This window comes from Mytilus edulis, chromosome 5 (genome assembly GCF_963676685.1).
Source record: "Mytilus edulis chromosome 5, xbMytEdul2.2, whole genome shotgun sequence".
NCBI classification, from domain to species: Eukaryota; Metazoa; Mollusca; class Bivalvia; order Mytilida; family Mytilidae; genus Mytilus; species Mytilus edulis.
The window spans coordinates 90,546,853-90,570,869 of record NC_092348.1 but is presented as its reverse complement, the minus strand read 5'-3'; the positions used below and the strand labels follow the sequence as shown (position 1 = coordinate 90,570,869).

Here is a 24,017-nt window from a genome sequence, read left to right as displayed (position 1 = left end):
GTTTTTGTTAGCATTTTGCACTGAGGATTTAATGAAAATATAAACTACTACATGCTTTGATAGTAATTTTTTATTTCACAGGATTCAATCAAAAAACCAAAACAAGTTTAATTCAATTTGTTTTATGTTTTAATATAAATGAAATCCAACCTTTTATTACTGAAAATAATAAATGTTTCCTTCCCCTTGACATTTGTACAGCAGAGCTAACAGCATTATTTCCTGAAATTAACAGGCAATTTTTTCTTCTACATTCACGTTGAGTATCTAGTAAACACTTCAAATAAGTGCAAAAAATATTAGCAGTTTTCCTTATTAATGTAGGACTTCTAAAATTATGTTTTTGTCTTTAAGGAATAGACATAAAACTCACCTGTTTTTTCTAAAAACCATGGAAGAACACTTAAGTTTTCTACATACTATAATTGACCCTTTTTGTATGCCAATGGCTCTGTAAACAAAAAATCAAGAAAAAAAACCCTCTAAAATCTTTAACATTTCATTCAAACATATAATGAAACTAAGTCACTCAGTTTTTTTTTTTATAAAGAAGCCTCAGATAGTTATGTTTTTCATGTTATTATAATAACATTTATATAACTGCAACTTAATTGAAGTGAAGAAAGGGATTGAAAAACTAGAGGCTCTAAAGAGCTCACCTTGGTCTACGTGCATATTTAACAAAGGACACAGATGGATTCTTGACAAAATTGTGTTTTGGTGATGGTGATGTGTTGACAGATATTGGCCCACTCCTGCGACGCCATATTACTTTACTGAACACTCTTGCTGTTAACAATATATCTATTTATAATGCACTTTGCCTAGTAGTTACAGAGAAAAAACATTTTGTATAAATTTACCAAAATTTACAAAATTGTTAAAAATTTACTGTAAAGGGCAATAACTCCTTAAGGGGTCAACTGACCATTTTGGTCAAGTTGATTTATTTGTAGATCCTACTTTGCTGAACATTATTGCTGTTTACAGTTTATCTCTATCTATGATAATATTCAAGATAATAACCAAAAACAGCAAAATTTCCTTAAAATTACCAACAATGGGTTGTTCGATTCATCTGAAAATTTCAGGACAGATAGATCTTGACATGAAAAACAATTTTTCTGTATTAGATTTGCTCTAAATGCTTTGAGTTATAAGCCAAAATCTACATTTTACCCCTATGTTCTATTTTTAGCCATGGCGGCCATCTCGATTGGTTGGCTAGGTTACCGGACACAATTTTTGAACTAGATACCCCAATGATGATTGTGGCCAAGTTTGGTAAAATTGGCCCAGTAGTTTCAGAGAAGATTTTTGTAAAATATAAAAGACGACACCTGATGACGACAATGACAACGGACGCAAAGTGATGAGAAAAGCTAAAGTTGTCTTTCATATTCTAAATGGTAAGCCAATGAAAAGTTAGATTAATACTTCAGTTAAAGAAACTAGAGGCTCTTAAGAGCCTGTGTCGCTCACCTTGGTCTATGTGTATATTAAACAAAGGACACATATGGATTCATGACAAAATTGTGTTTTGATGATGGTGATGTGTTTGAAGTTCTTACTTTACTGAAGGTTCTTTTCTACTTACAATTATCTCTATCTATAATGAACTTTGCCCATAAGTAAAAGAGGAAATTATTTTGTAAAAATTTTCCAAAATTTACCAAATTAATGAATATGTTAACAAGAGTGCACACACTGAAATGTCTCGCCTTCTTTACTAATCATTGATATTATGTTGATAGTCCTAAGTATATATAAAGCTTTATTACAACTGTCACATAAACATTACATTAACAGAGATAACTTAACAAAGATCGACCAATGAACCATGAAAATGAGGTCAAGGTCAGATGAACCATGCCAGGCTGACATGTACAGCTAACAATGCTTCCATAAAACAAATATAGTTGACCTTATACTTATAGTTAAAGAAAAATAGACCAAAACACAAAAAACTAAACACTGAGCAATGAACCGTGAAAATGAGGTTAAGTTCAAATAAAACCTGTGCGACTAATATATAGATCATAAAACATTTCCATACACTTGATATAGTTGACCTATGGCGTCTAGTATCAGATAAAAAGACCAAAACTGAAAAACTTAACTTTGACCACTGATCCATGAAAATGAGGTCAAGGTCAGATAACATCTGTCCGCTAAACATGTTCACCTTACAATCATTCCATACAACAAATATAGTAGACCTATTGCATAAAGTATGAGAAAAACAGACTAAAACACAAAAACTTAACTATAACCACTGAACCATGGAAATGAGGTCAAGGTCAGATGACACCTGCCAGTTGGACATGTACTCCTTACAGTCCTTCCATACACCATATATACTAGCCCTATTGCTTATAGTATCTGAGATATGGACTTGACCACCAAAACTTAACCTTGTTCACTGAGCCATGAAATGAGGTCGAGGTCAAGTGAAAACTGTCTGACGGATATGAGGACCTTGCAAGGTACGCACATACTAAATATAGTAATCCTATTACTTATAATAAGAGAGAATTCAACATTACAAAAAATCTTAACTTTTTTTTAAGTGGTCACTGAACCATGAAAATGAGGTCAAGGACATTGGACATGTGACTGACTAAAACTTCGTTACATGAGGCATCTATATATAAAGTATGAAGCATCCAGGTCTTCCACCTTCTAAAACATAAAGCTTTAAAGAAGTGAGCTAACACTGCCATCCAGGTCTTCCACCTTCTAAAATATAAAGCTTTTAAGAAGTTAGCTAACACCACCGCCGCCGCCGCTGGATCACTATCCCTATGTTGAGCTTTCTGCAACAAAAGTTGCAGGCTCGACAAAAATTACCAATGGGGGGGGCAGCAACCCAACAACTGGTTGTCCAATTCATCTTAAAAATTTCAGGGAAGATAGATATTAACTTGACAAACAAGTTAACCCCATGTCAAATTTGCTCTAAATGCTTTGGTTTCAGAGTTATAAGCCAAAATCTACATTTTACCCCTATGTTCTATTTTTAGCCATGGCTGCCATCATGGTTGGTTGGCTGGGTCATCACACACATTTTTAAAACTAGATACCCCAATGATGATTTTGGCCAAGTTTGGTTAAATTTGGTCCAGTAGTTTCAGAGGAGAAGATTTTTGCAAAAGTTAAGAACGCAGGACGCCAAGTGATGAGAAAAGCTCACTTGGCCCCCTGGCCCTAAAAAAAACCCCAACATTATGAGTTTGGTGTATTTGATGTACTTTTCTGGATTTATCTGCATCTCAGGTATCAATATAGGTGTATAGTCCCAACAAAGTGAAAATACCATATTGAATAGCAAAATCAAAAGTTCACACAAATGGGAACAAAGGTTATATTCCAGATTTGATACATGCATTTCCTTTAAGTAGAAAATGAGGTTTTATAAAATCAACAATTAATTACATTTTTTGGGCCCCTGTCAGATCTACAGCAGTTTTCAAAATAACAGACACTTACTTGCATTTGACCATTATGCTCTATTTCATCAGAGACATTTTTTTTAAACTCAATTAACCTCTTAGATGATTGTGTCCAAATTTGGATCAATTTGGCCCAATACAGGAGAAAAATATTGTAAAACTAAATGGATGATGTCTGAAGAGACACAAACAATTCAGGCAAGTGAGGGCAAAAGCTGGTTGTTGTCTTGGATGTCCAAGTAGGTCATTCATATTGGAGTAGTGTCAGCAGAGACACTTCACCAACAGACTGCCTGTTATTACACTGAATATACAAAGGCCAAGTCCAATGGAAGACTCAGTGCCCGTAATCAGTAATAATAGGACAAGAATGTTCCTAAAATTGTACTTGCCAATTCTGGATAAGATCAACTCAAATGACATTACATTTGGTAACTTTTTCAGTGTGACATTGCAGGTGGTAACTTTTTCAGTGTGAACACTTTTTATAGTTTAGGCAAATATTTGTATCTCAAATTAAGATACTTGTGTTTGTATTGTGTCATAGATAAAATTTCTTCGTTCAGTGTATGATTTGTTTTGTTAATACTTCGTTTTGATTGAGTTAAGCCATTTCTATTGACATATTATATAGTGTCCTTCTATGTTGTGTTGTTACTATTGTTTCAGGTGAGGGTGAAGGTTGGCTCCTGTTAAAACGTTAAAACCTGCTGCATTTGTTTGCGTCTGTCCTAAGTCAGGAACCTTGTGTTCAGTAGTTGTTGTTTGTTGCTGTTGTCTCTCGTTTTTTATATATATTAGACTGTTGGTTTTCCTGTTTGAATGAGTCATTTTTGGAGCCCTTTATAGCTGGCTATTTGATGTAAGACAAAGCTCCATGTTGAAGGCCATACTTTGACCTTTGAGGTTTACTTTCACAATTTGTGACTTGGATGGAGAGTTGTCTCATTGGCAGTCATAAATCTTCTTACGTCTATTTTTTAATTTCATGATTTTTTCATCTCCAATAACAAATAAACAAAAGTTTCGAAATTTGGTTTCAAAACTTTCAGATTTGCTCAATACATTTTCAGATGGAATCTACCAAAGCACATATCCGAAAAACAGTAATGTTTCAATACAAAATGGCTATGATAATAGCAATCGTAGCATTAAATTTAAACTGATAATTATGATACAATCAATGTTTTAATAATAAACTTCAGTACCTCAAAAGACATCCAAGTCTTCAAGATATTATCGTAAATTAAAAGGTAATATATAACCTTTGATGTTAAGTTTTATTTCGTGGTGATTTAATCTATTACTAAGATTTCTATTTATCAATCCAGATGCACTGTGGGAAATCACGAGTATCTATAAAAGGCATTAATTCTTAACATGTTATATTTTTGATGTATGACCTGTGCATTAATCTCGACATGTTTTGGCTTCAGATCAATACAATACATTGCATGAAATCATTTCTGTGGTGGTATAAGACAAGGAATTGACATCTTGTTATCGAAGCCCTTCATCATGTTGCATGATAGTGCAGTGGCGCACTTATAGTTACAAAGGCTCAATTAATTTCCAAGTACAGATCCTTCCAACCACAGTCAGTTACAGAGGTGCATTGTCATCAAAACTTATTAAGAAAACATTAAAAGCAACAAAATTTCAAATTCGTAGTACTCAACTGTTCAAGCAATTTAGTAGACATGCAATGTTTCCAATAAAGTCTAAAACTTTAAAAGCAACTTTACAATCTATCATGCAAACCATAAAATTCCTTAACCAAATTTGGACACATTAATGAGTAATGTAAAAATCACAATGCCTGGTAACAGCTAGATACATTATGTATGAGTGAGCTTACACAAGTTTCACTTGATATATTTTATTGCATTAATAGTTGCTGATCTGGTGAAAAAAACCATCCGTTTACAAATTAAGACTTTCATATGCACATACTGTGTATAGTTAATCTTTGTGTTGCACTTTAGATGTTCAGCCTTAAGCTTTATAGTTTTTAAGATAACAGCAAAAATTGCCCCAAAACAGTAAACCTGTATATTTAAGGGGGCTTGCGGGTCTAAATCATTTTTTTTTCAAATATAGGATTTCACTATATTTTTCTATAAATAAACATTATCCTATACTTAATGGAACTAGAGGCTCTAAAGAGCCTGTGTCGCTCACCTTGGTCTATGTGCATATTAAACAAAGGACACAAATGGATTCATGACAAAATTGTATTTTGGTGATGGTGATGTGTTTGAAGTTCTTACTTTACTGAACGATTTTGCTTCTTACAATTATATCTATAATGAACTTTGCCCATTAGTAACAGAGAACTATATTTGGTAAAAATTTACATAAATTTACCAAATTAATGAAAATTGTAAAAAATTGACTATAAAGGGCAATAACTCCTTAAGGGGTCAATTGACCATTTAGGTCATGTTGACTTATTTGTAGATCTTACTTTGCTGAACATTATTGCTGTTTACAGTTTATCGCTATCTATAATAGTATTCAAGATAACCAAAAACGGCAAAATTTCTTTAAAAATTACCAATTGGAGGGCAGCAACCCAACAACCAGTTGTCCAATTCATCTGAAAAATTCAGGGCAGATAGATATTGACTTGATTAACAATTTAACTTCTTGTCAGATTTGCTCTAGATGCTTTGGTTTCATAGTTATAAGCCAAAAACTGCATTTTACCCCTATGTTCTATTTTTAGCCGTGGCGGCCATCTTGGTTGAATGGCCAGGTCATCGGACACATTTTTCAAACTAGATACCCCAAAGATGATTGTGGCCTAGTAGTTTCAGTGGAGAATTTGTAAAAGATTACTTAGATTTATGAAAAATGGTTAAAGATTGACTATAAAGGGCAATAACTCCTAAAGGGGTCAACTGACCATTTTGGTCATGTTGATTTATTTGTAGATCTTACTTTGCTGAACATTATTGCTGTTTACAGTTTATCTCTATCTATAATAATATTCAAGATAATAACCAAAAACAGCAAAATTTCCTCAAAATTACCAATTCAGGGGCAGCAACCCAACAACCGATTGACCGATTCATCTGAAAATTTCAGGGCAGATAGATCTTGACCTGATAAACATTTTTATCCCATGTCAGATTTCCTCAAAATGCTTTGGTTTTTGAGTTATAAGCCAAAAACTGCATTTTACCCCTATGTTCTATTTTTAGCGGTGGCGGCCATCTTGGTTGGTTGACCAGGTCACGCCACACATTTTTTAAACTAGATACCCCAAAGATGATTGTGGCCAAGTTTGGATTAATTTGGCCCAGTAGTTTCAGAGGAGAAGATTTTTGTAAAAGATTACTTTAATTTACGAAAAATGGTTAAAATTTGACTATAAAGGGCAATAACTCCTAAACGGGTCAACTGACCATTTTGGTCATGTTGACTTATTTGTAGATCTTACTTTGTTGAACATTATTGCTGTTTACAGTTTATCTCTATCTATAATAATATTCAAGATAATAACCAAAAACAGCAAAATTTCCTCAAAATTACCAATTCAGGGGCAGCAACCCAACAACCGATTGACCGATTCATCTGAAAATTTCAGGGCAGATAGATCTTGACCTGATAAACATTTTTATCCCATGTCAGATTTCCTCAAAATGCTTTGGTTTTTGAGTTATAAGCCAAAAACTGCATTTTACCCCTTTGTTCTATTTTTAGCCGTGGCGGCCATCTTAGTTGGTTGACCAGGTCACGCCACACATTTTTTAAACTAGATACCCCAAAGATGATTGTGGCCAAGTTTGGATTAATTTGGCCCAGTAGTTTCAGAGGAGAAGATTTTTGTAAAAGATTACTTTAATTAACGAAAAATGGTTAAAAATTGACTATAAAGGGCAATAACTCCTAAACGGGTCAACTGACCATTTTGGTCATGTTGACTTATTTGTAGATCTTACTTTGCTGAACATTATTGCTGTTTACAATTTATCTTTATCTATAATAATATTCAAGATAATAACCAAAAACAGCAAAATTTCCTCAAAATTACCAATTCAGGGGCAGCAACCCAACAACCGATTGACCGATTCATCTGAAAATTTCAGGGCAGATAGATCTTGACCTGATAAACATTTTTACCCCTGTCAGATTTGCTCTAAATGCTTTGGTTTTTGAGTTATAAGCCAAAAACTGCATTTTACCCCTATGTTCTATTTTTAGGCGTGGCGGCCATCTTGGTTGGTTGACCGGGTCACGCCACACATTTTTTAAACTAGATACCCCAATGATGATTGTGGCCAAGTTTGGTTTGATTTGGCCCAGTAGTTTCAGAGGAGAAGATTTTTGTAAAAGTTAACGACGACGGACGACGGACGACGACGACGACGGACGCCGGACGCCAAGTGATGAGAAAAGCTCACTTGGCCCTTCGGGCCAGGTGAGCTAAAAATTGAATAAAAATATGGGGTCACCAATCATTTAGGCTCACAATCTGCCTTTGAAAGAAGCATGTATTTTTGTTAAGGGCTGTTTTTCTGTTGAACTAATAAGAGAAACTAGAGGCTCTAAAGAGCCTGTGTCGCTCACCTTGGTCTATGTGCATATTAAACAAAGGACACAAATGGATTCATGACAAAGTTGTATTTTGGTGATGGTGATGTGTTTGAAGTTCTTACTTTACTGAACATTCTTGCTTCTTACAATTATATCTATAATGAACTTTGCCCATTAGTAACAGAGAAAAATATTTGGTAAAAATTTACATAAATTTACCAAATTAATGAAAATTGTTAAAAATTGACTATAAAGGGCAATAACTCCTTCAGGGGTCAACTGACCATTTCAGTCATGTTGACTTATTTGTAAAGCTAACTTTGCTGAACATTATTGCTGTTTACAGTTTATCTCTATCTATAATAATATTCAAGATAATAACCAAAAACGGCAAAATTTCCTCAAAATTACCAATTCAGGGGCAGCAACCCAACAACAGGTTGACCGATTCATCTGAAAATTTCAGGGCAGATAGATCTTGACCTGATAAACATTTTTACCCCACATCAGATTTCCTCTAAATGCTTTGGTTTTTGAGTTATAAGCCAAAAACTGCATTTTACCCCTATGTTCTATTTTTAGCCGTGGTGGCCATCTTGGTTGGTTGACCATGTCACGCCACACATTTTATAAACTAGATACCCCAAAGATGATTGTGGCCAAGTTTGGATTAATTTGGCCCAGTAGTTTCAGAGGAGAAGATTTTTGTAAAAGATTACTTAGATTTATGAAAAATGGTTAAAAATTGACTATAAAGGGCAATAACTCCTAAAGGGGTCAACTGACCATTTCGGTCATGTTGACTTATTTGTAAATCTAACTTTGCCGAACATTATTGCTGTTTACAGTTTATCTCTATCTATAATAATATTCAAGATAATAACCAAAAACAGCAAAATTTCCTCAAAATGACCAATTCAGGGGCAGCAACCCAACAACGGGTTGACCGATTCATCTGAAAATTTCAGGGCAGATAGATCTTGACCTGATAAACATATTTACCCCCTGTCAGATTTCCTCTAAATGCTTTGGTTTTTGAGTTATAAGCCATAAACTGCATTTTACCCCTATGTTCTATTTTTAGCCGTGGCGGCCATCTTGGTTGGTTGACCGGGTCACGCCACACATTTTTTAAACTAGATACCCCAATGATGATTGTGGCCAAGTTTGGTTCAATTTGGCCCAGTAGTTTCAGAGGAGAAGATTTTTGTAAAAGTTAACGACGACGGACGCCGGACGCAAAGTGATGGGAAAAGCTCACCTGGCCCGAAGGTGAGCTAAAAAAGGTAAAATCGAAATAAAAAAAGAACAAATGACAGAAATCGCTTAAATTTTACAATAGTTTAGTTTGAGTACAGTTCATTTGAAAAAAATAATAAAAAATATAGGTCACTGATGAATAATAAAAGTTATTTCAATTTTAATGCCAAAAATGGCATTTTTTCACTAAAGGGAGATAATTTGGAGCTTTTTCAATGATATAAACATTTTAAGTCATCTGGGGCTAAAATGAATTGATTTGTTTTTGCTGATTTTTGTACCATATCAAAAAGTAACAACTAATAGTGTATAATAAATAAAATTTGTAATGAAAAAACAAATGTTTCAATTTTTGCTGATTTTTTTGTACCCTCGAGCCTCCTTAAGGGGCAATTACACCAAAACATGTTGCCAACAAATATAAGAGTAGATATATCTTATAATGGTGATCTTTTCTGCAATTTACATTTAAACTTTGCTCCAATTTTTTCACGATTTTAGCCAAAAAAAGGGCAAAAAAATGCCCTTAAAAAATAAAATCTTTTAGGGGCAATAACTCTGTATCAGATTTACTGAGATTTCTCCAATTTTACTGGTAGATACATCTGGTTATTGTGAACCCTTTTGCAATTTCCTCCCCTTTTTTCAAGATAACATAACCATTATAAAGTTGCTAATAATTGGAAACAATTTTGATAACTAAACAAGTTATTTTATTTGTCAATTTTTTTAAGAAAATACATCTTATCATGTTGATAATTTTAGCAAAAACACTTTAACCTTCCTCTTATAGCTTTTTTTTAAAAGGAAATGCCAATAAAGAAAAAAAAACATTTCAGGGGCAGTAACTCCAAAACAGGGGGACAGATTTTTTAAAATATAAAGAATTTTTAGATTTTTAGATAAGATTTCTCTACAAACTGACAGAAGAGACTCTTTGTGCTAATCAAATATGTAGAAAATTGAACATTTTCAGTAAAGTGTGACAATTGATTTCATTAAATACCAGATAACCATTTTAAAATCTGCATTGCTAGTAACGATTTCAATACAGATTCTTATTAAATATATCAACATTTCAAATTGGTTTTGTGAACGTGCTAACAATTTTTATTCATGAATTTGATAGTGGGTCCTTCCACTGTAGACAAACCTTAATCCATGAGTATAAGCAAAAACTATAGGCCTCTTGTATCTATTTCACAATATGCATATTTTAAACTAGTTTATTCAGTTCATCAAGTACAGAGCTGGAACAATATAAATGGTACAAAGTATTTCATAATTATTTTGAACTTCGGCATTTCACAATAGATCATCAATAATATATAAAACACTTAAGTATGGAATTGAGTGGTATGGAAATTATATGCTTATAAAGTCTCTGATGATTTTGTAGAACACCCTTTCATCTATAAATAGAAACCATGGATACTGAATACACTCACTCATATGAACTACTAATTGCATTTTAATTACATGCAGTCTCTGAGTGCCACTGAATTTGCTAGATGCCTGCATCAATTTGCCGTTTTTCTAACGAAAGTAACGGACAGATTTCCCTATAGGATTGAATGCACACGTAATCATCGCACTTCGTCTCAGTACAGATAGTGACAATTGGATTTCCTTTTTCATAACACTTAAATCATTATAAAATCCTAATGTAATTTGTACAATATTTCAAAGATTGTAGATTCCCGTATTTCCATTTGATATCATATAAGCAATTATAGACTTTCATATTAAAAGGAATCCACTTGGACTTACAATTGGTTAGATTAGGAATAGAATGACATGTAAACAATTAGGATGTACAACACTTTACGATCGAGATACAATTTTGGAAAGGTTTATTTTTTATATGAATTACAACAACTGCTATTTAACTAAAACTAAATTCATCACATTAGTACGATGTTTTTAAGAAGTATGGTATAAATTTGTTGATCCCATTCTTCTTTCTGAAATAGGTCATACTAAAATCAATCACGTAAAAAACCAAATCAAAGCACTACCATTATGTAGGTGGTAACTCCGTTCTAAATGATTGTTTCCTGCGATAGGCAGTCATCAAAAGTCAGGACATTATAGCATAGATGTTTTTTACTAGGTTTCTAAGGATATAAACAGATACAACATTGAATTTTGTACTATATTTCATTCAAAGAAAACTTCTACTGTAATCAAATTGTCAGATTATAATCTTGGTCAAATATTTTGAAAAAGAAAGGAAAAGGAGATAAAAGTTTTCTGAAATAGTCACACACATCTAACTGAGCTATAATACAGTCAGTGACAATAAATGCTCTTTTATGCAAATATATTGCTCTTACCTATTAGGTACCATACACTGATTTAATATACTATAACATAGCTTCTACTCATTACCCCTGGTTTAAATTGTTCTTGTTAGAATTCATGATGCAGGTAACTCCAGAAAAGCAGTTCTGACATACATAATTTATTACCATAATAGGATAATCTGTATTGGTGCACAATCTGAACAGAAATTTGGTAAACATTAATTACCGTAGTCAGCCATGTATAATCTGTATTGGTGCATAATCTGCACAGAAATTTGGTAAACATTAATTACCGTAGTCAGCCATGTATAATCTGTATTGGTGCATAATCTGCTCAGAAATTTGGTAAACATTAATTACCGTAGTCAGCCATGTATAATTTGTATTGGTGCATAATCTGAACAGAAATTCGGTAAACATTAATTACCGTAGTCAGCCATGTATAATCTGTATTGGTGCATAATCTGAACAGAAATTCGGTAAACATTAATTACCGGAGTCAGCCATGTATAATCTGTATTGGTGCATAATCTGCACAGGAATTTTCATTACTTGTTGAAACATCTAAATAAAATTATGATAATCATGTAAAAAGTAAAATCAGAAAAATACAGAATGATGAGGAAATTCAAAACAAAAAGTCCCTAATCAAATGGCAAAATCAAAAGCTCAAACACATCAAATGAATGGACAACAACTGTCAAAATGGTGGTATATCAATAATATACTGAGATGAATCTAAACATGAAACTGAACCAAGTCAATGAATTCCTAATCTGCAAATTAGGGCTTTTCGATGGACAAATTTAATTTCAAAAAGCAAATAACTTTATGTCACAATGTCCTATTTTTCCATTTTACTCTAAATTAAACTAGGTCATCTTGAAACTTATCTATTGTAAACTGTAAGTCAGAAATATATTATGAAATATAACTTTTCGGATTGTTGAGAAATGTATCTTATCAATCATTCCCAAAGTCCTTAATGCATGAAATGTAGGTCAAGGTAATTTGAATAATGCACAATTCTATTGTTTATTAGGGAAAAAAAGAACAAATGATATCTGAGGAGCACGACAGATATATACAATGGTGTTACAATTCTGATATATGACAGAGAAACTGAAAAATTAGGACAAACAAGGATAAATTTGTACCTTTATTTAACCAAAGTGTACTAAAACTAATTGAGGATGTGATTTTACCATTTAGTTAACAAGATTTATAAAAGTATCCAAATCTGAAATCACAATATGTCTGGACAGAATAAATATGTAATTCTGCCTCACATGTCATCTAATACCCACATCACCATTACTTTGTGGCTTTTTAATCATGTGTCTGCCATAAAATGAACCAGAATAAAAAACCTAATCTATACACAAGTCTTCTTTAATCAAATCATCGTCAATCTTAATAATAAAAAATAAAAAAATTAGATGCAACAACATGAAGTCCAAAAATAACAGTTAGGACAGCTAGTTAATTGTTCTGAGATGGACTTCATCCAATTGTACCTGAAGCAACACATTTCCTTGTTTTGTCTGAATCATGTTATGCATGAAAATTGTATAGCTGACCGTTATCACCCTACTAATAACCTTGTCACAGAATAATCAAGTTTTATTGTGGACATAATTTCTCTAACATAATTGCATTGACATGTTTCCAATGGAAAAAAACATGATAGAAAATCATCGTACTAACGTGCTAAAAAATAGATAAATAATTGTTTATGGATAACAAAACAAGCAGATCGAACACAATGTAATTATCATTTCTTGTGAGTTCAAAAGGGATGCTTTAAATTAGCTCCAATAAGTCAACCTATAAAAATTAAACATTTTTTTATCATCTCGCATGTAACACTTCAGACTGTCTCTTTCACTACAAGGTGCTTGAGCCATAATCATAATATCAGTCAAATATTAATAAATAAAAGCCTTAGTTATTTTCTTCATTTTGGACCAATGAAATAATCCTGAGTATGAAAGCCTACAAATTCCTCAAACAATTGAAACACAAACTAGATCTGCATTTATAATTTACAATGCACTATTTCAGCATTTTGACATTTGGGATGGACAAACAGACATTGATAACACTTAATGCCCCTAATCCACTACAGTGGTGGCATAACAAATTACCAAATAACAGACTGTTAAATAAAAAGGACAGAGGCAAAGAAATGCCAAAATGACGTAGTAAAGGGGTTATACAAACAAATATTCAGGAATCTCTGTATCAATCTAGTAGTACATGTACAAGTAGTTAACCCAGTAAGATCATAGTAGTACATGTACAAGTAGTTAACCCAGTAAGATCATAGTAGTACATGTACAAGTAGTTAACCCAGTAAGATCATAGTAGTATATGTACAAGTAGTTAACCCAGTAAGATCATAGTAGTACATGTACAAGTAGTTAACCCAGTAAGATCATAGTAGTACATGTACAAGTAGTTAACCCAGTAAGATCTAGTAGTACATGTACAAGTAGTTAACCCAGTAAGATCATAGTAGTACATATACAAGTAGTTAACCCAGTAAGATCATAGTAGTACATGTACAAGTAGTTAACTCAGTAAGATCATAGTAGTACATGTACAAGTAGTTAACCCAGTAAGATCTAGTAGTACATGTACAAGTAGTTAACCCAGTAAGATCATAGTAGTACATGTACAAGTAGTTAACCCAGTAAGATCATAGTAGTATATGTACAAGTAGTTAACCCAGTAAGATCATAGTAGTATATGTACAAGTAGTTAACCAAGTAAGATCATAGTAGTACATATACAAGTAGTTAACCCAGTAAGATCATAGTAGTACATGTACAAGTAGTTAACCCAGTAAGATCTAGTAGTATATGGACAAGTAGTTAACCCAGTAAGATCATAGTAGTACATGGACAAGTAGTTAACCCAGTAAGATCTAGTAGTATATGTACAAGTAGTTAACCCAGTAAGATCATAGTAGTACATGGACAAGTAGTTAACCCAGTAAGATCTAGTAGTATATGTACAAGTAGTTAACCCAGTAAGATCATAGTAGTATATGTACAAGTAGTTAACCCAGTAAGATCATAGTAGTACATTGACAAGAAGTTAACCCATTAAGATCTAGTAGTATATGTACAAGTAGTTAACCCAGTAAGATCATAGTAGCATATGTACAAGTAGTTAACCCAGTAAGATCATAGTAAAACATGGACAAGTAGTTAACCCAGTAAGATCTAGTAGTACATGTAAGAGTTGTTAACCCAGTAAGATCTAGTAGTACATGTACAAGAAGTTAACCCAGTAAGATCTAGTAGTACATGTACAAAATGTTAACCCAGTAAGATCTAGTAGTACATGTACAAGTTGTTAACCCAGTAAGATCTAGTAGTACATGTACAAGTTGTTAACCCAGTAAGATCTAGCAGTACATGTACAAGTAGTTAACCCAGTAAGATCTGGTAGTACATGTAGAAGTAGTTAACCCAGTAAGATCTAGTAGTACATGTACAAAATGTTAACCCAGTAAGATCTAGTAGTACATGTACAAGTTGTTAACCCAGTAAGATCTAGTAGTACATGTACAAGTTGTTAACCCAGTAAGATCTAGCAGTACATGTACAAGTAGTTAACCCAGTAAGATCTAGTAGTACATGTACAAGTAGTTAACCCAGTAAGATCTAGCAGTACATGTACAAGTAGTTAACCTAGTAAGACCTAGTAGTACATTTACAAGTAGTTAACCCAGTAAGATCAGGGACTGATACATTTTTATACAATTTCAAATGAAAATGCACTCTTTCATTTAAAATTCAACATTAGGTAATGTCATTTGCTAAAAGAGCAATGTACTTTAAACTTGAAACAGATTTTAAAATAAAATTCTAGCATGCTTGTACCAGCATCTGAAATAATCATTCTAAATTAATCCCATTAAGTTTTCAAATAAACAGTTGTATCAAATTATTCATTACTCAATTTGGATTGTAAAAAAATCTTCATAAATTGCTGTAGACAGTTTCTAGGAACAACATTTAAATAGGTTAGGGACTGATAATTACTCTTACAAAAATACCATGAACAATCTAAAGAACTTTTTTATAATGTACTTTACGAAGAACATGTTATGTCTATAGTAATTCAAATCTATTTCCCGCAAGAAATAATCACATATATGCACAATAATAGCTTCGATATATTTAATTTATGAAATTCAGAATATGCAACCCCCATATAAAGCAATGGCAAAGAGTTTACGATTTCCAAAAGAAACAATGAATTGATGAAAAGGCTAAATGAGACTGAATGGTTCAGCGACGTATGGTACTTCAACTGTGGTGTATATGAAAGGATATCTGATGGTCTACAGCTGAAGTTCAATATATTTGATGACATTTTTCTTAGATTGAGACAAAGGAATAAGTAGTTAACACAAGAGTGCACACGCTGAAATGTCTCACCTTCTTTATTAATCATTGATATTATATTGAAAGTCCTAAATATAAAGCTTTATTACAACTGTCACATAAACTAAACATTATCCAAGATAACTAAATAAAGACCAATGAACCATGAGAATGAGGTCAAGGTCAGATGAACCATGCCAGGCAGACATATACAGCTAACAATGCTTCCATACAACAAGTATAGTTGACCTATTACTTATAGTTCAAGAAAAATAGACCAAAACACAAAAACTTAACACTGATCAATGAACCGTGAAAAGGAGGTCAAGGTCAAATAAAACCTGCGCCACTGACATATAGATCATAAAATATTTCTATACACCAAATATAGTTGACCTATGGCAATTATAGTATTAGATAAAGAGACCAAAACTCAAAAACTTAACTTTGACCACTGAACCATGAAAATGAGGTCAAGGTCAGATGACATTTGCCCGCTAGACATGTACACCTTACAATCATTCCATACAACAAATATAGTAGACCTATTGCATGAAGTATGAGAAAAACAGACCAAAACACAAAAACTTAACTATAACCACTGAACCATGAAAATGAGGTCAAGGTCAGATGACACCTGCCAGTTGGACATGTACACCTTACAGTCCTTCCATACACCGAATATACCAGCCCTATTGCTTATAGTATCTGAGATATGGACTTGACCACCAAAACTTAACCTTGTTCACTGATCCATGAAATGAGGTTGAGGTCAAGTGAAATCTGTCTGACGGGCATGAGGACCTTGCAAGGTATGCACATACCAAATATAATTATCTTATTACTTATAATAAGAGAGAATTCAACATTACAAAAAATCTGAACTTTTTTTCAAGTGGTCACTGAACCATGAAAATGAGGTCAAGGACATTGGACATGTGACTGACGGAAACTTCGTAACATGAGGCATCTATATACAAAGTATGAAGCATCCAGGTCTTCCACCTTCTAAAATATAAAGCTTTTAAGAAGTTAGATAACGGTGCCGCCGTACTAAGCCGCCGCCACATCACTATCCCTATGTCGAGTTTTCTGCAACAAAAGTTGCAGGCTCGACAAAAAATGAACCAGAAAAGTACATTATATAAGGATGGTTCTGAGAAAGTTTTACATATTACTGTTTCCTTAATCAACCATGAGCTTTGATATTGCTGTTGTGATCCCGAGTATATACAAGATCAATATATACCTTGGATGGTCGTTCCTGCAGTCAGGAACGGCCGATTGCTCTTCTAGTGAATTCGTCTGCTGTATAGCCATTAAGTTTCAACCGGAAGAGGATGGTTTCTGGGAAGTTCTTCAGACATTGTAGATGGTCTGTCTGATGACCTAAAACTACCCCCCGGATACTACACTCCCCCCAGTTTTATTAATAAGGCCCCCTCTACTGATGGGGGCCCTGTGATTTTCGCCCAAAATCAATAAAATACTGAAATAATACCAAATTTAGAGAAAATATGCATCAATTTAAAAAAGTATATACCCTATCCCCCTAATAATTTTTAAAAGAATAAAACCTATCCCCCCAAACGGACCCTTTGTATCCATGGGTCTACTGATTAACTAAAAGCTAGTACAATGGGTTCCCAACCAATTGGGAACCCAGACAACTGTGAATTGTTCTTGTCTGGATCGTATACCAACTCTTCCCTGTCTTTATACAAACTAGAACCGGGCCATTTAGTGGCTGCATGTCCACTATATAGTTGGACCCAGAAAGTTGTGCTGATCCATTCTCCATCGTGAAGAGTTTGGTTTCATTTTTCCTCACTTGAACTGTCTTTATGCCTTTGTTTGGGTAGGGAATTCCAGGGTCCCACTGTCTTCTGTTGGGACCCGATCTAACTGTGCTCACACAAAAGACTGACGCCCCACTGTCTACTGGTGGCGGCTTCTGCTGATTAAAATACCTAGTGCCAACATTATCTGTTTTGAAAAGTAGCCCCAATCCCAAATCGGGGCTTTCTGGATTAATGTATACAGATTCCTGGTTGACCGGATTGTTACTTTCTGTTGCGGCTTTTCTGTCAGTTTCTCCCGTTGAGGAAGGGTCCTCAATTGGAGGTGAATGACTGTTTTCAGTATTGTCGGTCATTCCTCCGTCAACAACAGGAGTAGGGAAAACTGTGACTATCTTCTCATCATTGGCCCCTTCTACCAAGGTGGTATGTGCCTCACTGTCTGAGGTGGAGTCCCAACTTTCTTGGGCCTCCTCATCACTTGCCGAAGTTGTCTCTGTTGGGGCAGCAACCTTTTGAGTGCTACTGTTATTCTCAATTGCCAAGATAGCTCCGTTGGGTCCCCTCACAATATTGGCTACTGGACCCTCCTGGTCTCCTGTGAGCAATGCTAAAGTATCCAAGTTGCCTTGGGGCACCTCACATTTCTCTACTAATGGTATGGCTGGGGTATCCACAATGAAGGAATACCCCTGGTTGGCCCTTATTTTCCAACAACCACTGTCTGAGTCCTTTATTAAAGTGAACCTCCTGTCCACATCAACCGTGACCAGTTTATGAATATCAGGTAAGGAGTACCTGGCAAAGCCTGGGTCCCTTTTAAGGATTTCCTCAACTAATAAATACCCACCTGGGAGAAGGCTGTGGTCCAACCCCGGTGCACCATGTCTCAATATGTTCGCGAGACATTTTAATAAGTAGCAGTCCAATCCGCCTGAATGAGTTGCCTCTTTGTCAGAAACAGAGCATTGCTCTGACTCGATCTCTGCTTTGACCTGTACTGACACACTGGGTTCTCTGTTCCCCTCTCTGTCCCTTGCACATACCCCTGGGCCAATTATAGCTATCTCCGCTACTCTGCCTTGGGGTACAGACTCTACTACTGAGAGGCCTAACTTTATTTGCGGGGACTCACTACGGCCTCCTGAGTAGTCCCGTTTAAGTTTAATGGTACTGTTGCCGTTCTGCTTGACTGAATTGTGGAGGTAACAGTTCTATCCTTCCCCTGTAAATCCAGACAGTCCTTCTTAACATGTCCAGGCTTAAAACAATGGTAGCACACTCCCTCCCATGGAGGCCCTCTATCAGTGGAGGGACTCCCTGAGACAGACTTACCTCCATAGTTTGGGCATTCCATTTTGGAATGGCCCCTCTCCCCACAGTGGTGGCAACTTTCTGTCCCTGTTTGTCTGCCAGGTGAGCAGCTTCCTGTTATGGGGCTTGTGAGGAGTTGTTTGAATTGGTCCATCATGTCGTCTAATTTTTCGTTGACTTTACCAAGTTTGTTTTCAAACTTCTTATTAGACTTTTCTAACTCCACTTTCCATGTACTGGCTGGGGCCCTCTCAAGGGGCCCCCGATACTCACAGATGGCCTCATGGTGGTCTCCATACTGCCCATCAGTTACCTGCCTAACCTCACGCCTATTTGGCTTCCCATATATTGCCTGGGTATTATGTTGGAATAGCCGTATTTTATCTACGGCCTCCTCTATGCTTTGGGGCTGAAGGTTGGAGACTTGCACTCCCAACTGTTTGTTTTCAATACCCTGGCACAGCCGCATTACGGCTTGCTCATACATATATTCTTCAGGGAGGTTTCTAAATGCCCTGGTGGCCAAGGACAACACCCGATCAGCCCAGTCCTCAAGAGACTCCTCAGGGGCTTGCCGGGCATTGTTAAACTGGACCTGGGCAGTCTCAGGGAGTAACTTGAAACCAAAGCGCTTGTGAAGCTTCTCCACAAGCTCCCTATAACTCACCTCCTCGTCTCTTTCTGTTATGAGGGCATAATATTCACTGGCTTTTCCCTCAAGACACCAGCAAAGTTGGTCCTTGCATTCCTGGGGACCCCATTCACAAACTTCCGCATACTTTGCAAATTTTGTGAAAAAGGCCTGCCAGTTGCCCTTCCCGTCATACTTAATATTTTTTGGGGCATTGGTAACTTTAGAGATGCCACCTAAAGTTCCTCGTGCCCCACCTCTGTTGTCAGGTCCCCTTGTGTTTTCCTTAGGCCTATCCTCATTATATGGTACTGGGTAGGCCTGTTGTCCATAGCCCACCCCTGCGGTGACCCCTTGTGGGAGCACCGCTGTATACCCTTGATTATACTGGTTCTTGGGTTGCCTATCCCCATTGTCATGAGATGGGGTCTGCCTTGTGTCCGCACCCCTATTGTCTTGCCCCTTGCCATACTTACTGCAGGCCATCTCGTACTGTCCCCCACCAGTGTTAGCTGGTTGGGTACAGGGTGCTGACCCCTGACCTGCATAGTTGCTTGCGTGACCCATGGGGTGTGAAGGTGTGCCCCAATAGTTCAGGGTAAGTTTGTCCCACGCACTGTCTTTACCTGGACAATATGGCTTGTTCCCAATACTACCCCTGTACATGTGGTGAGGGGGACTACCTTGGTTTGGGTCACCAATATCATGGCGACTCCACTCTTTTTTCTGTAACTGTTCCCTGTAGCCCCCATCCCAATTCCCTGTAGGTTCAGGTCTAGCATTTGCATCACCGGGATATGAACTATATTCAAGGAAGGCAGAGTCCATCTGGCTTGGCCCTTTCAAAGGCCCAGGACTTTGCCCCTGGTGCCATGCTTCTTGTCTAAATGCAAATTGGCCTTGTACTTGGGAGGGTGTGCCCTGTGGGGCAATGTGTCCCCTATCTAACATCTCACCATGCCTGCCTTGGGCCTTAGGTGGTGGCCCAATATTTTGGCCACCTCCATTTGGGCTGAAGTCCAGCCTGGATAAGAGGCCCCTTGTTACTCGTAGGTGGGAGATAGTGGACAAGTCTGACTCGGTCACAAAGCCCTTGCTCTCCCTAATGTCCATTATTTGCTCCCCAGTTTTTATGCCTATACCTGGGAGCTGGAGTAACTCTTGAAAGCTACAAGTGTTTAGGTTTACAACCGACATTTGTAACTGTAAATCACTGAACAACAATTTATAACAAAGTTTATTTATTTAAAGAATAAACAACAACAAACAACACACTCAATACCACAATTTATTTATTTAATAACACAAATACTAGTACTACTGCTTCGGGTAACCCGTCCTTCTGGTCTGCGGTTAACAAAAGTAAACAAAACAATAACACAAAGACTGGTAACCCGTCCTTCTGGTCTGCGGTTAACACAAGTAAACAAAACAATAACAATAACAATACGACTGGTAACCCGTCCTTCTGGTCTGCGGTTATCAGAAGTAAACAAAACAATAACTTGTAGACTGGTAACCCGTTCTGGTCTGCAGTTACCGGTGACTGGTACCCAGCTGTCCCTTCAGGGTCAGCAAGGTAACCTGACGTCTACTTGCACAATCCTAAACAACCGTGAAGTATTCCTCCAAAATACTCCACGAGTGCCTGAAATGACTTATTCCCGCGCTGGAATAAACCAAATCACCTTTCCCCTCCTGCCTGAAATGACTTATTCCCGCGCTGGAATAAACCAAATCACCTTTCCCCTCCTGCCTTACTATTTTTTGCCGTACACTACCTGCACGGCAAAAACATAAAAAATACTCAATAATACGCAAAAATCAGGGGTTCTACCGCGCTGCAAAACCCCTGAAATGTTGTGTAATATTCTCTACCAGAGTATTACACAACAAAAACGATCGGCAAAGGATTCCCCCGAATCCTTTTCCGCTGGAAACACTGTCGAAGCGAACGTCGCCTCAAATCACAAAATGAGCTCTTAATTGCAATGCTCCACGCAAATAAGTGCTCGCAGCGCCAATGTTGTGATCCCGAGTATATACAAGATCAATATATACCTTGGATGGTCGTTCCTGCAGTCAGGAACGGCCGATTGCTCTTCTAGTGAATTCGTCTGCTGTATAGCCATTAAGTTTCAACCGGAAGAGGATGGTTTCTGGGAAGTTCTTCGGACATTGTAGATGGTCTGTCTGATGACCTAAAACTACCCCCCGGATACTACATTGCTTTATGCATCATGCATTATGCATATTCAGAAAAGCATTATTTTAAACATCAGTAGCCTGCAATACTGCCACCTCCTGGATCAATGAGTTGATAGGTCAATGGTTATCATCATTAATAACCTTTCATGGCAAGCCCATAAATTCAGAAGGTGAAATGTCCCTTAAAATATTGCAACGAAAGTATCCAAGAACAAAATCTTTAATATCAACATTCAATAATGGTTTTATATACAACCTTCTATTCTCATTCTCTTCATAGTGTGATGGCTGAATTATATTATAGACTAGACTTTATATTAATACTTTAACCTCGAATGACCACAGAACATCAAGAGATTTAATCAAATTAACAAAAACACAGCAATAATCACAACCCGCCAAACCGTTTTTGTCCTGAATACCATATCAAACATATATAACACTTACACTAACAAAGACAATTCTATAAATGGAACTTGACTTTCCAAATTCTAAAGACTGCCATGTCACGTTTACAGCTTGAAAGACGAGGCCTTTTGTTGGACGTTATAATCAAATAATTTGTCCACCTTATATATTGTACGTATGACTACTGAATATAAAGTAGAAAATATAACTCAATAGAAAGAAATCATTGCTACTTATTATATGCTTGGTAAGATCAGGACTGTAAATAAAATGTCAATCGGGTGTCAGCCCTACATAAATTAACCTTATTAAGAGTCAACAGGGTAAAACCACATCACATGACACAATGAAACATTTCTAAGGCAAGCAATCAGTTTAACAGTGCACCAATTATGTCAGAAAATTAATTTGTTTACTTTGGCAAAGTCGTCAAGATAAGGAAGGAAATATTTGTTGTCACAGTTAGAAAATCAAAATGTCAAAATAAATCTTGATGAATTGATTCCTAAATAGTTCAATGACTAGGAGATTTAAATTAGAATTGGTAAAATGGTACAAACACTTGTAAGTTGTCTATTGATACTCATTAGTATCAATGATTGGTTAAAGTACAGAGATACAAGTAATTCAATTTTAGCAATGATATTATAATTACAAATTTTTTACTGATGAAAGCAAAAATGTAGAAACCAACATATTACATGAAACAGCATGACGAGAAATACATATTGCAGTATCATAGCTATAGAACAGCTGGTTCAGAAATTCTAATGTTTATTAACATTGTGTAAGCAAGAAAACAAAAGCACTTTTATATATACCGTACTTGTTCACCTTATTATCTACTGACTTCCTCTTTCCTTCAATTAAGATTCTGAATGTGGCGTTTGCATGACATGTCCTGATAGAATATTCCCTTACTAAGGAAAACAAACTAAAGTGGCAACATAATCTTTAAAGAGTTTTTTAGCATGATGTACCGTAAATAGATAAATAAATAACCATTCTTTAAGTCAAGGAAGTAAATGTATTTAAATCAGATAAACTTTCCTTCCTTCTGGGTTTTACCTACATCAACTCAAAACACATTCTGGTAAGTCCCCGTATACCAAAAAGGTGTAATTGTAAGAAAGTTAATCGTACAATATTCCGGTCAGTCCCTGTCCACATACAAGGTCTAATCATAAGGAGGTTAATCATACAATATTCCGGTCAGTCCCTGTCCACAAACAAGGTCTAATCATAAGTAGATTGTCCACATACAAGGTCTAATCATAAGAAAGTTAATCATACAATATTCCGGTCAGTCCCTGTCCACATACAAGGTCTAATCATAAGTAGGTTAATCATACAATATTCCGGTCAGTCCCTGTCCACATACAAGGTCTAATCATAAGTAGGTTATTCATACAATATTCCGGTCAGTCCCCGTCCACAAACAAGGTCTAATCATAAGTAGGTTAATCATACAATATTCCGGTCAGTCCCTGTCCACATACAAGGTCTAATCATAAGGAGGTTAATCATACAATATTCCGGTCAGTCCCTGTCCACATACAAGGTCTAATCATAAGGAGGTTAATCATACAATATTCCGGTCAGTCCCCGTCCACATACAAGGTCTAATCATAAGGAGGTTAATCATACAATATTCCGGTCAGTCCCTGTCCACATACAAGGTCTAATCATAAGGAGGT

At 35.8% G+C, this 24,017-nt stretch overlaps 1 protein-coding gene across 1 annotated transcript in view; it reads right to left on the bottom strand.

Annotated features, from left to right (window-relative positions):
- Window positions 1–24,017, bottom strand: part of LOC139524791 (ATP-dependent RNA helicase DDX1-like) — a 188,436-nt gene that overhangs the window by 83,490 nt on the left and 80,929 nt on the right. The window lies entirely within an intron of this gene.